General features: G+C 35.3%; 1 protein-coding gene across 3 annotated transcripts in view; it reads left to right on the top strand.

Annotated features, from left to right (window-relative positions):
• The window catches only part of plekhm3 (pleckstrin homology domain containing, family M, member 3), a 63,956-nt gene extending 63,423 nt beyond the window's left edge, over positions 1 to 533 (top strand). For all 3 annotated transcript variants that reach the window (XM_030125651.1, XM_030125652.1, XM_030125653.1), the window contains exon 8: positions 1 to 533. This exon is cut by the window's left edge and continues 499 nt beyond it. The gene's annotated coding sequence lies outside the window, so the exon portion shown is untranslated.
• The last annotated feature ends 11,947 nt before the right edge of the window (positions 534 to 12,480 follow it).

Genomic DNA, 12,480 nt, shown 5'->3' on the forward strand with positions numbered 1-12,480 from the left:
TTAGTGCAACCATTGTATTCCATCTGTTCTTAAAGTAATACAGTTCTGATAGCCCATTCACTGTTTTCTTTCTTCATCAAAGTGGCCAAACATCTCACAGTGATCATTAAAAATCCTTTTTTATTTGCACCGTCCTACAGGAAAGTATTTTGCTCCATCCTCTATGAGCAGCTGCAGTCCTGGTCTCATGTCAGTTACAGTGGAATCTAATGTTGACCTCCGTTAAAGGTTTAGTGTGTAACATTTAGGAGGACCTAATAGTGTTTTCATTAGTGTAATTGCTGTGTTGTTGTTACTTGTAGCTGCATTTCCACTGATTGTATCAGCTCAACTTGTATTGACTCGCCAAAGTGAGGCGATTCCACCGTCTGAGACCAGGGACCATCAGTTTCTTCCAGTACCACCTTCACTGAAACTACACGTGAGTCAAAGTGACACTAAATGTGAAGTAAAATCATGCAGATCAGATGTCATTGGGTCATGACGCAGGCCGCCAGGTCAGTGGTAGACCTCTGAAAATGTCAAAACCAGTTGTAAAAAAAAAAACAACAAAAAAAAACAAAACACAGATTTGTCTAAACCTTATCTTTTTATAATGTTTTGTTTCAGAAGTTGTAACATTTTATCCTCTGTTACAGTTGCCTCAGTCGTAGCTTCAACCACACTAGATATGACGTCACAATAGTTAATGCTGCGTCACCAGCTGAGTCGAGGCAGTACTATACCTGCAGCGGAAATACAGCAAACTGGAACCAAAACTGAGCCAAGTCAAGTCGAGGCGAGTTGAGCTGATACCATCAGCGACGAAGCCGCATTAGAATGAGTTGTTTATGTCCACAGAGGGAATGGGTGGGGTTAGTTGGTTGCAGCTTTCAGCTTCACGACTTGACGTCACTAAATATCACACACTGACCCTTTAAAGAAAGAAAAGAGCAAAATCACAACATCTGTTCCTTTAGTTTAAGTCTCCTCTCCAGGTTAACACCTGGTTTGGTCCAAATATACCATCACATGGCTAAGTGCAGTCATTGAAGTCTGGTGAAGGCGTCAGATCAGAGCTCCTGTCATATTCTGGAGTAAAAAATAAAAGCACAATCCCTTTAGTCTGTCAACCATTCATTTCTATTGAAGCCCAAGATATAAGTCACTGTGTTTCATCACTTAAGTATAGGGTCAGACTCTAAATTGTGGCATAGATCTCATACTTTGTTTACAATTTGTTTTTGAACACTTGTGTTTGTATTTATTTCTAACTTTAATTCATGAGCTATAACTTGTCCTTAAATGGCTAAATTATGTTCAGTTTTGTTGAATATATGATGATTAATTTGGCTCTTACCATAAGGTTGGAGACAGAGATGAAAAGTGTACTTGAATAACATTTTAAGGTACTTAAATACCTTTAAAGTACTTTTTTGCTGCTTTATACTTACTATCTACAGTCGGAGAAAAAAATTATTAGACCACCCCTTGTTTTCTTCAATTTCTTGTTCATTTTAATGCTTGGTACAACTAAAGGTACATTTGTTTGGACAAATATAATGATGACAACAAAAGTAGCTCATAAGAGTTTAATTTCAGAGCTGACATTTATCCATTTTCCATGTTTTCTTGATAATAACCAAAATCACTTCAGTTCTTACATCAATAGCTATGGCATAGTACTGACAGAAACAGTGCTTTTAGGCATTCCATGTTTTCTTTTCTGTCTGTTTTAGTCACATGATACACACAGGTGTTAGTACTTGATTGCATAACCATAGTTTCTGATGATTTTTGATGGTCTAATAATTTTTTCCACCACTGTATAGGTTATTTCAGAGGGAAGTATCATATTTTACTCATTCAAGAATGCACATAAATCTATAGTGAGGTTCCTACATCACACTGGTAAATGATTTAGAACTAGGTATAATAATAACAATAATAGATTAGATTTCTTGAGCGCTTTTCAAGGCACCCAAAGCGCTTTACATTATTGATCCAATAAATAGGTAAATACAGTTTGATCTGAGCCAGGTAAAACATAACAGGAACATTTCTATTTAGATTGTTTCATTAAAGGAAAGGCAGATCACAGGAGGCATTCTGCAGCCTAACGGGTACTTTAACTTTTCTTATTTGAATGGACTTTATCTGCGTAGATCAGTATTTTTATTGTTACAGTAGCTCAGTTAAAAAAATTTGATTGGCCAGTTTGCAGGAAGCCTGCCTAGCAACAAAGGAATAGAGAGCAGTAGCCCTGCCCCTCTCAGTGGGTTTCCATGGCAACTCTCTGCAGCAAAAAAAATTTGAGCAGCGATAAATGGCATAGTGAAAATATATTTTGGATTTCGTTTATGTTGTCACCGTTTACACACATGGCATTTGTCAGTTTAAAAGATTATGTTATGAGCTGTGTATTTTGTTCATTGTATTTACGTATTTTCACAGTTCACACTGGCTTTCTTGGCTTAAATTATACTTGTCAGTTATCGTTGACAAACACCAAATGGGTACATGACAGAGCAAATTATTTGTTTCTTGTCATTGACTGCAATACAATTTTTAAATTTTTTTTTTTTTGCAAATCAAGGTCCCATCAGGGAGCAACTGGAAATGTCAGGACTTCAAACTGTAGTAGTAGGATTTCACTGATTTTTTTTTGTTTTTGTTTTTGTTTTTTTTTTAACCCATAAAGACCCAAACAGCCACTGTCGACCAAAACCATCTACTGATCTAAACTGTTTAATACCTGTTGATCCACTAATCCTATCAATACATGTAAATAATTCATGTAAAATTCAATTTGTCATCTTTTCACGGTCATCAGATGTGGCACATTTGCACGTTCAGAGGCTCCGAAGTTACCGTGGAAACAGTCATCTTCTACAACATTGATTCACCAGTAAAACCCATGGAGTTGGATCAATGACAGTGGATGGACACACTCAGATTATGTTCAGTTAATGATATATTTTGCTGAAAAAGTCACTTTTTTCTTCAATTTTCTCTGTTTCTGATATTATAGCAATCAACGTCCTTCTTAGCTTTTATGAACATCTATATGATCAGTAAATTAAATATAGGAAAAGACCTGATTTTCACTGAAAAAACACAAAATGCACAGGATAGTATTATTATAAATGGTGATAAATCACTTAAGAAAGGCTGACTATAGAAAAAAATTCATTTGAGAACTGCCACAAAAGTATCACTGGGTCTTTATGGGTTAATTTTCTCTGTTTTAAATGGATACTTGTACATATTGTGGCCTGACCCTGATGTGGAACACAACAAATATTACAGCAGCGTATCCCTCTGGTAAATATTTTAATCTTAACATCCACATAATGGTGGTTTTCCATCATAAGCCGTAAACGTTCATTACTTGAATGTGGCAAATGCACCAAAATAGTAACTGAAGTCAAAAACTTGGGCACGTATGCATATTTTTATTTCATACCCACTCTGTTCCTGACACAAATCTCTGTTTATTGATGTCTGTAATGATCTGACTGATCAGAAAAATTGAAAAAAAAGGCAACATTTAGAGGCAGAATTCATAGCTTTTGGGATGACTTTCACATACATTCTCTTTACATTTTGAAACTTTAAGAGCATTTGTGAAAGACATCTGAAATAACATACACATATAGAGGAAAATAGCAAAAAAAACTACTGGAAAATACAGGACTTTTATGTGTTTGTAGTTTTAATAGACACAGATTTCTCTTCAGTTTGAAAGTTTAAAGCCAAAACCAATTGTTTCACCAGTTTTTTGGAGTAAATGTTAATTTTTTTTCTGGTCGTTGTTAGAATCCATCACTACTGACAGAATCCCACATGACAACAGCTGCTTTTTGATACCGATTGGCACTTTTTACCTAATAATAATATTAACATTAAAACTAGTTGTATTCAATAGCAGTTGGCCCTTCATCTTCATCATCCTTTTTTTCATGACATCACATACTCCTTTTCCCCAAAAAGAGGTAGGTATGGAGTAAAATATGTTTCTTTTTAATCAGTGTTCCAGAAACAATAATGTAAAATGAGAACAGACTTTAATTTAAAAGGGACTCTCTGGTACTTGGAGCACACGTTTTTCTCTAGATCAGTCAAACTGTAAAAAAAAATTTAAAAAAAATAACCGGGGCAATAATCTACTGTAACTTGTCATTTCGTTGTTGCCTTTCCCCTCTTTTCCGTCATCTGTGATTTTCCTCCTCCCTGTTGTGCTTTATTCATGCAGAATCCAAACACAATAGCAGCTTTAGCTTTTTAGTATCTCTATGCAACCTAGACGGCCTTTATAATCCACTGCTCTCATGTCTAAAAGTCTGGGAAGAAAAAAAAAAAAACTGCATCTGTTTTTTCATTAACTGTCGCATCAGCTATGTTCCCATCTAGATCGAGTTTACCAAAATTCAGAAATGATTTTACAAAAAACGTGCAAGTAAACGTGAAGAACGGCGTCTGATGATGTTAGCTTTAGCTTTTTTTGTCCGATAAAATATTGTCTTCTTATTCCTTTTCTTTATTTGTCTTCAAACACAATATGTTGCTGCCTCACAAAGAAGGGAAACATTTTAGAGAAGAAAGAACACAGACTCTGCCTTCATTTGGAGTCGAATGCTGCATTCACTGATCCGCTAGGAAGCAAAACGCCTTCATCTGTAAACAGTTAGATGGGAACATAGCTGTCTCATTTCCTATACTTTTATTTATTTGTTTATTTTTTTCAGTATTACACCTCTGCTGTTGTGTCTTTTCCGTGCCTGTTGGAGCAGTAAATGCGTACATGTTTAATTCTGAGTGGAAATAATGTGTGAGTTACGTTGACCTGACTGAAAACCCAGGTTCTAATGGGTTCATGTGGGTATATTTTTGTGATCAACAGTTAGTCATGATAATGAAGCATGTGGACAGTGTGTGGATGATCCCAGTGTAATTTAGGGAACGGCAGGAACATGTTTTTGTATCGTTATACTGAACGTCATACCTGTAGTCATGTAAGATGAAAAAAAAAAAAAGAAGTGTTTAAGTTATAGTTGACGGTGTGTGCCTGCTGCTTAAAGTCTAATGGAAATGTCTAATCGGAATATTTTTGAGAGGTATTTTGACCATGTGATTTTTTTTTATTTTTTTATTATTATTATGCTGCTCATTTGTCGGCTGTGGAGCTCAGCTGGTGTCAGATTTTGTTTTGAGGTTTTTTTTTTTTTTCGTATTACTAGTTATTAATTTATTAGCACTGATAATAGTTCTGCTTGTGTCTGGAAATGTGATAAATCTGAAGGGATAGGTCAAAAATGAGTTAAAATCCTGAATATTTTTCTTGTTTTTTAGTGAGAATTAGAAAAGAAGATCACGACTGATGTCTGTACGGTTACTGTAAAGATAGAATCAGATTTTTTTTTACATCAGTTTCATCACACAAAACTTTTTAAGTATCAAATAAAAACCATGTGAAAGAAACAAAAATTACAGTTCATCATCTTTTGCAAGTTTTAGTTGTACTTTTGAGATTATATGAGTTATGTTTAGATTTGTTAGATTGCACTGTTTACAAATGTGTTTCCGCAATAATGTAAAACTAAGCTAACTAAGCTTATTGTATTTTAGCTTTTCTTTAGCTGGTTAGCTTAAAATTAAGATTGAAAACAAGGCGATAACTGGCTTGGCTCTGTCCAAATGTGGCTAAAATTGCCTGACAACACTTCAGAGTCACTAATAAATATTATTTCTACTTTATTTTTATGTCTGAACAGTTTGCTAATGACATGCTAGTATACGCTAAATGTTTTCTGGGCTTGGCAGGTGAAGATTAGCAACCTGCAAAATACAACAGGAACATTAATGTCACAAAATGCCAAAAGTATTTGTTTTAATAACTACTACAGACATATTTAGTTAATTGTTGAGCTTCAGAGATGCTGAAAAATTGGTTTAATGCTGGTTAGCAGGGCTGGTTCTAAAGGCTAACAGCTAAGCTAAGCTACCGCTGTCTGTAGTTTTGCATTTACCATACAGACATCAATGTTATCAGTGTTCTTATCGAATTCTCATTAAGTACAGTGACAGAAACTACTCATTCATTTCATTTTTACTATCACTGAGTAGTAAAACATGAAGGTAGTAAAAAAAAAAAAAAAAGGGGTTTTAATGGTAAAATGTGAAGCATCTTCATCTTTTTTCCATCCAAAGCTAATCTGTGTTACATACAGTACTGCTGAAAACATCCAATGTAGCATCAAAACTGTATGAAACAGGGAAATGGAGAAATGCACTAAATAGGTTTAACCTGATAATATTCAGTATATAATGTATTTTTGTGTAATTCAGTACTGTAACAAGCTGTTAGCCTGAAGCTAACGCTGTCACACCTCTGACATTTGCTTTGCTCCATAAGTTGTCGACTTGTTTCATTGTTTGTCTCTGATGAGTTTATTTGCTTTATTCACTTTGTCCTCAATCATTCTCACAACTAAAAGTTTAGGTTGGGTTAAGCAGTTGATGTTTTTTCAGCTTTTTTCTTGAACATGAAGATGGAAAAGTCAAGAACTGTTCAACAATGTTTTTTTTTCCTTCAGGGGATTTTAATAATCCACTTTACCCGCTAACCTCCTTTCATTTATTTATTTTTTTTTTTGAATACAACAGAACTTTAATGTCCTAAACACAGGAAATGTCCTTTATGTTACAAGCACATGATGATAACTGCAGTATGTTTTACTTGATGTGTTCAGAGATGAAGGTGTTGTACAGTATTTAATTACAGTAACCGGACTGAAACTCTTCTCTCTTATGTTTGCACTTTTTAATTTATTCTTGTTTTTTTGTCTGTTTTTTGTTGTTGTTTTTTTTCCCATTGCAGCCAAACTCTTATGCAAGTCCAGGGAGTTGGTTGTTTGATTTGATCAGCCCTCCCTTCTGTCTGGTTTTGTTTCAGCCACTGACGCCAATAAAGACAAACTTCTTAACAGTGCATGTGTGTGGGTTATTTTGGTCTTTATTAACACTTTCATGCATGAATTATGAGAACATTAATCAAGATTTTTTTTTTCCTAAGTGGTTTTATTCCTCTTTAGGTGTGAAAAAAAATAATGTGATTGATTTTTTTTTTCTTTTTTCTTTTTTTTTTTATGAACCTATTTTTCATGAAGTTCCAAAAATGTCCACTCATCTGAACACCATGCGTTTAATTTTTGAAGCAAAGAAACATGCATTTACTGGCATACTGTGTGAAAAATATGAAATAAAAACAGTTTTAACCTGAGACCCAGCAATGCATTTTTGTCCTCTGTAGGGGACAAAAGTTTGACTGTTTTACTTAAAAAATGCTGTCCATAAATAAATAAATAAATAAATTTAAAAAATGTATCTGGAAACAAAAAAAAAACTGTTGCATTGTGCAGTTTCCAATCAAGACTATTGTTTAATGGAAAAAAGCTACAATTTTTGCTTTCCTGGGTCTCAGAAGGTTAATGCTGCTAATCTGATGTTTTCTCACATTTGAACATACTATAATACGAGTTATTACTCACTCAGATAATATGCACACAAAAAAAAAAACAACTTTTTGATTAAAAAAACAACTTTTTGATTAAAAAAACAACTTTTTGATAAAAAAAACGAACAAACTCTATAAATTACAGTCTAATAACAATTTGCAATTGATTTAGATAAAAGATCAGGAAAGTTACAGTAATGGGATGAATGTCAGTGTATGGGATGATGCATAAGTGTCCACTGTGTTGGTTGACATGGAACTAAAACAACAAAACCCATAAATGTACAAGAGAACAGCTGGAGAATAACTGTCCACTGGAGTGACCACTATGCATGAAATGGTTAACCCTTTCATGCATACTGGTCACTACAGTGGACATCTATTCTATAGCTGTTCTCTTGTATGTTCATGAATTTTGTTGTTCTTTTCGTTTTTTTGTTTTGTTTTGTTTTTTTGTTTTTTTTACACTTTATTAAAGTTTTAAGACACTACATATCTTTTCTGACATGAATTGGTAACCATATGTAGATCTCTCCTGAGCATAAACCCCCAGAATCACAAGCCCTCCCCATAGTTTTCACGTAATATATCAGTAAATACATGTTTCTGTGCGTCAAAAATTAAACATGTGGTGTCCAGCTGAGTGGACATTTTTGCAACTTCATGAAAAATAAGTTCATAGAATTTTTTTTTTTTTTTTCATTATTTTTTATGTATTTTTTAATTTTTAAAAATTATTTTTTATTTTTTTTATTATTTATTTTTCAGAAGAAAATTTTCAATCGCATTGTTTTTTTCATGCTTAAAGAGGGATAAAAACACTCAGAAAATAATTTTGATTAAGGTTCTCATAATTTGTGCATGAGAGGGTTAATATAGTTTTCACTTCACTATGAAGAATGAATGAAAGAATGGTGAAAAATATTGATCAATGGTTACTTGATTTAACAAAAGACGAAGAACTATTTTGACTGTTGAAATGAAATCAATGGCGGCCAGTCGCCAGAAATTTGTGATGTTAAAATGGGGTCACAAGCCAAAAAAGGTTAGGAACCACTGAAATAACCTGTTGAACCAGAAGTATTTTCACAGTTTATCAGAATATCTGGGAAAACACAGCAAACAGCTGATCAGTCAGCTGATCAGTTGTGTGATTAAATGTTGTCTAAGTCTGAATTTATTCATGTGCATTTATTCTTATCACCTCAAGTAAACACAAAAGAAAATAAAACACTGTAACTGTATCTAGTTTGACCAGGTTGTAAATCTACTGGATATAAATATGACACAGACATGATCGAATCAGCTGTTCCTTGAAGCAACAGGGCGCCTCTGTATTAAGACTCTGAATCTAATCTGTCCGTCTGTGGGGTGGTGGGTTCATCGTATCACCCCACTTGTACAGGGGGAGACTTCTTTGATTTCCCAGAACTTCAATGATGCTTCAGATTTGTGGTTTGTCTGTGTGTAATGTGAGGCAGTGGCATAACCCATGCTTTGTATACACTCTACAGTGTAACGCTCAGATATGTGCTGTTTAAAGCTCCTTTTGTTTGTCCAGTATGAACCAGACTGCAGGGACGTTTCCACATGTACACAACTGCAGCTTCACACACACACGGGTCAGATCAGTTCATCTCAACAAGAAAGCAGTTTTTTGCCAAGACCATAACAATGAGTACTTCTGGTACAGTTACAGAATTTGTTGATTATGTACGTTAAACCATATGCTCACCAAGTCAGGAACACTTTTGGAGATAATGATGCATGATTATTATTAGACACATCAGTCAAAATGAAAAATCTGTGTATGTTTTTTTTTTTTTTTTTTTTTTTGCTGAAAACTGCCACGCTCAGTCATCTATCACCTGTCCAATTCTCAGACACTATAATACTCCATTGAAATACACTGGAAAAAATCCAAATCTTATCAAATGTATTTTTCTTATTTCTAGTCAAAATATCTCATCACACTTAAAATAAGGCATAATCACCTAAAGAGTAACTTTTCAGTGAGATATAAGAACTTATTTTTAGACAATAGATGTTGAAAATCTTATTTCAAGAAATTTTACCAAGATAATTTTCACTTGTTCCATTGGCAGATTTTTAGCTTGAATTAAGAAAAAAAAATCTTGAATCAAGCAAAACAATCTGCAAATGGAACAAGTGGAAATTATCTTGGTAAAATTTCTTGAAATTAGATTTTCCAGATCTATTGCCAAAAAATAAGTTCTCATATCTCACTGAAAAGTTCCCCTTTAGGTGATGAAGTCTTATTTTAAGTGTGATGAAATATTTTGACTAGAAATGACAAAAATACACTTGGTAAGATTTAGATTTTTACAGTGTACAACCAGGTAACATTGGGATCAGGACCACTATATGTATGTAAACAGTGGCTGAAGCCTCTGTGACATCAACAGTCAGTTTATGAATGAATGGGAGTCAAAGCTCCCATTGACTTACATTGAATCACAGCTGTAAGATTTGTCTATATTGGCTTCATTTTGGCACCAAAGTCACTGAGTTTTACAGACAGATGGTTGTAATTTCAAAAATTGTGTTTTAGCAACAATACACATAAACCCTTTCATGCATGAATTATGAGAGCTTCAATCAAGATTTTTTTTCCTGAGTGTTTTTATTCCTCTAGGCATTAAAAAAAATGCAATTGAAGTTGTTTTTATGAACCATTTTTCATGGAATTGCAAAAATGTCTACTCAGCTGGACACCACGGATTTAATTTTTTGAAGCAAGGAAATTTATTTACTGATGAAATGTGTGAAAACTATGAAATTAAAACATTTTTAATGCAGCCAATCCAATATTTTCTCACATTTTAACAAACACAAAAACTAGTCATTACTCATTCATGGAAATAATATGCAAAAAAAAAAATAAAATTGTTAATTACAGTTTAGTAACAATAACTAGCAAATGATTTGCACTCAAACATGTTAGTGCAGATCAGGTTTATCAGGAACAGTAAAGTTATAGTAACAGTATGAATTGCAGTGTATGGGATGGTGCATGCACTGCAAACATATAAATCTTACCAAGTGTATTTTTCTCATTTCTAGCCAAAATATCTCATCACACTTAAAACTAGAAGCACTCGGAGAGCGCAGACCTCCGCCAAGGCTGATCAGTGGCCCCCCCCGTGGGCCCCCCCACCCCCGATCACCACCAAAATTTAATCATTTCTTCTTTATCCCACTTCCAACAAACGCTGAAAATTTCATCCAAATCTGTCCATAACTTTTTGAGTTATGTTGCACACTAACGATCAGTGGCCCCCCCACCCGTGGGCCCCCCCACCCCCGATCACCACCAAAATTTAATTATTTCTTCCTTATCCCATTTCCAACAAACCCTAAAAATTTCATCCAAATCTGTCCATAACTTTTTGAGTTATGTTGCACACTAACGGACAGACAAACAAACAAACAAACAAACAAACAGACAAACAAACAAACAGACAGACAAACAAACAAACCCTGGCAAAAACATAACCTCCTTGGCGGAGGTAATAAGACACAATGTACAAACAAAGAAGAAAAATGTCCCATTAAACTTTAATTCAATTCAGCTTTGTTTATAGAGCACATTTCATGCACAAGGTAGACTCACTGTGCTTCACAACAGGTATTTAAGATAAAAACCAAACACTACCAGAACAGGGGCGTCCCTGCCTATCTTCAAGAAGTTCTTGAAGACCCAGCTCTTCAGAGAGCACCTCCTGTCCCAGCACTTTCAAACATTCCATTTTAAATGTATTATTATGTTTATTGTGATGTTTTACTTGGTATTTTTAGTTCACTGTTTTTAATTGTACAGCTGTTTTTATGTCTTTTTGATCTATTCTCGTATTTTAGTCTATCATTTTGCTTTTTTATTCTTCTGTACGACACTGTTTTAATTTAATTGTACAGCTGTTTTATGTCTTTATTCCTGTATTTTTCTTGTATTTTTGGTTTTTCCCTTGTAAGTTGCTTTGGAAAAAAGCGTCTGCCAAATGCATAAATGTAAACGTAAAAAACATAAACATTAGTTTGCATCTTCTTTTTTGACACACATACTGATTGTAGCAGATATTGCATACGGTGAATATCTTGGGTTGACTTCAAACAAACCCATTCTTTTACTAGTCATCATTTTAACAGGATGACTGGACAAGCGTCGCAACACTTACTACAAGTGGATTTTAGTGGAATTGCCAGTGTTTCCATTTCATTCTGTGTTTCTAATCGTATCCACAGATGACATGAGGGTGTGTGGCTGGTTGTCAGGTTGTGAACACACACACACAAACACACACACACACACACACACACACTGCTTCATCAAGGTGCACATAGACCTGGCTGAGTGAGTCTGTATATTGTGTGGGGGGAGAAAGGAGCTCGCAGGCTGAATCATTTGCCTGTGATGTATGTCGAGCAGCGGGCAAATTGAAGCTGAGTGTCGACCGCGCTTAATTGTCATCGCCAATTAGTGCATTGTGGGACGCCCACAATGGATCAACTGTAGCGAGTAGAACGAAGTCCTTTGTGCTTCTCCAGTGGCCCGCAGGCCAGTCAAGACTCATTTAGGGCCTCGAACAACGACGGAGCAGAAATGCCAACGAAAATGAAAACAAAAGACAGTTTAAGGAGGAAAAGAGGACAGGGGAAGAAAAAGAGAAGAGGAGGAGGAGGAGGGTGACGGTTGCAGAGGAGGGACAGCCGGGCCTCCACTCTCCCAACATGAGAGGAGGAGGACACGCACACACACACACACACACACACACACACACACACACACACACACAGGGGACCCACCTGACATTTAGTGAGCTGCGACACAAAAGCCGGCAGGGCCCCCGTGTTCCCGCTGACCTGCTTGTTCAGGGCCTCGTTTGGCCACGTCCAGGCTTTCAGCGGCTTTCAGCTCACTCTGGGCTTTTGTCAGCGATAAAGGCTACATACCCTGTGTTACAGCT

Source organism: Sphaeramia orbicularis, chromosome 21 (genome assembly GCF_902148855.1).
Source record: "Sphaeramia orbicularis chromosome 21, fSphaOr1.1, whole genome shotgun sequence".
Lineage (NCBI taxonomy): Eukaryota > Metazoa > Chordata > Actinopteri > Kurtiformes > Apogonidae > Sphaeramia > Sphaeramia orbicularis.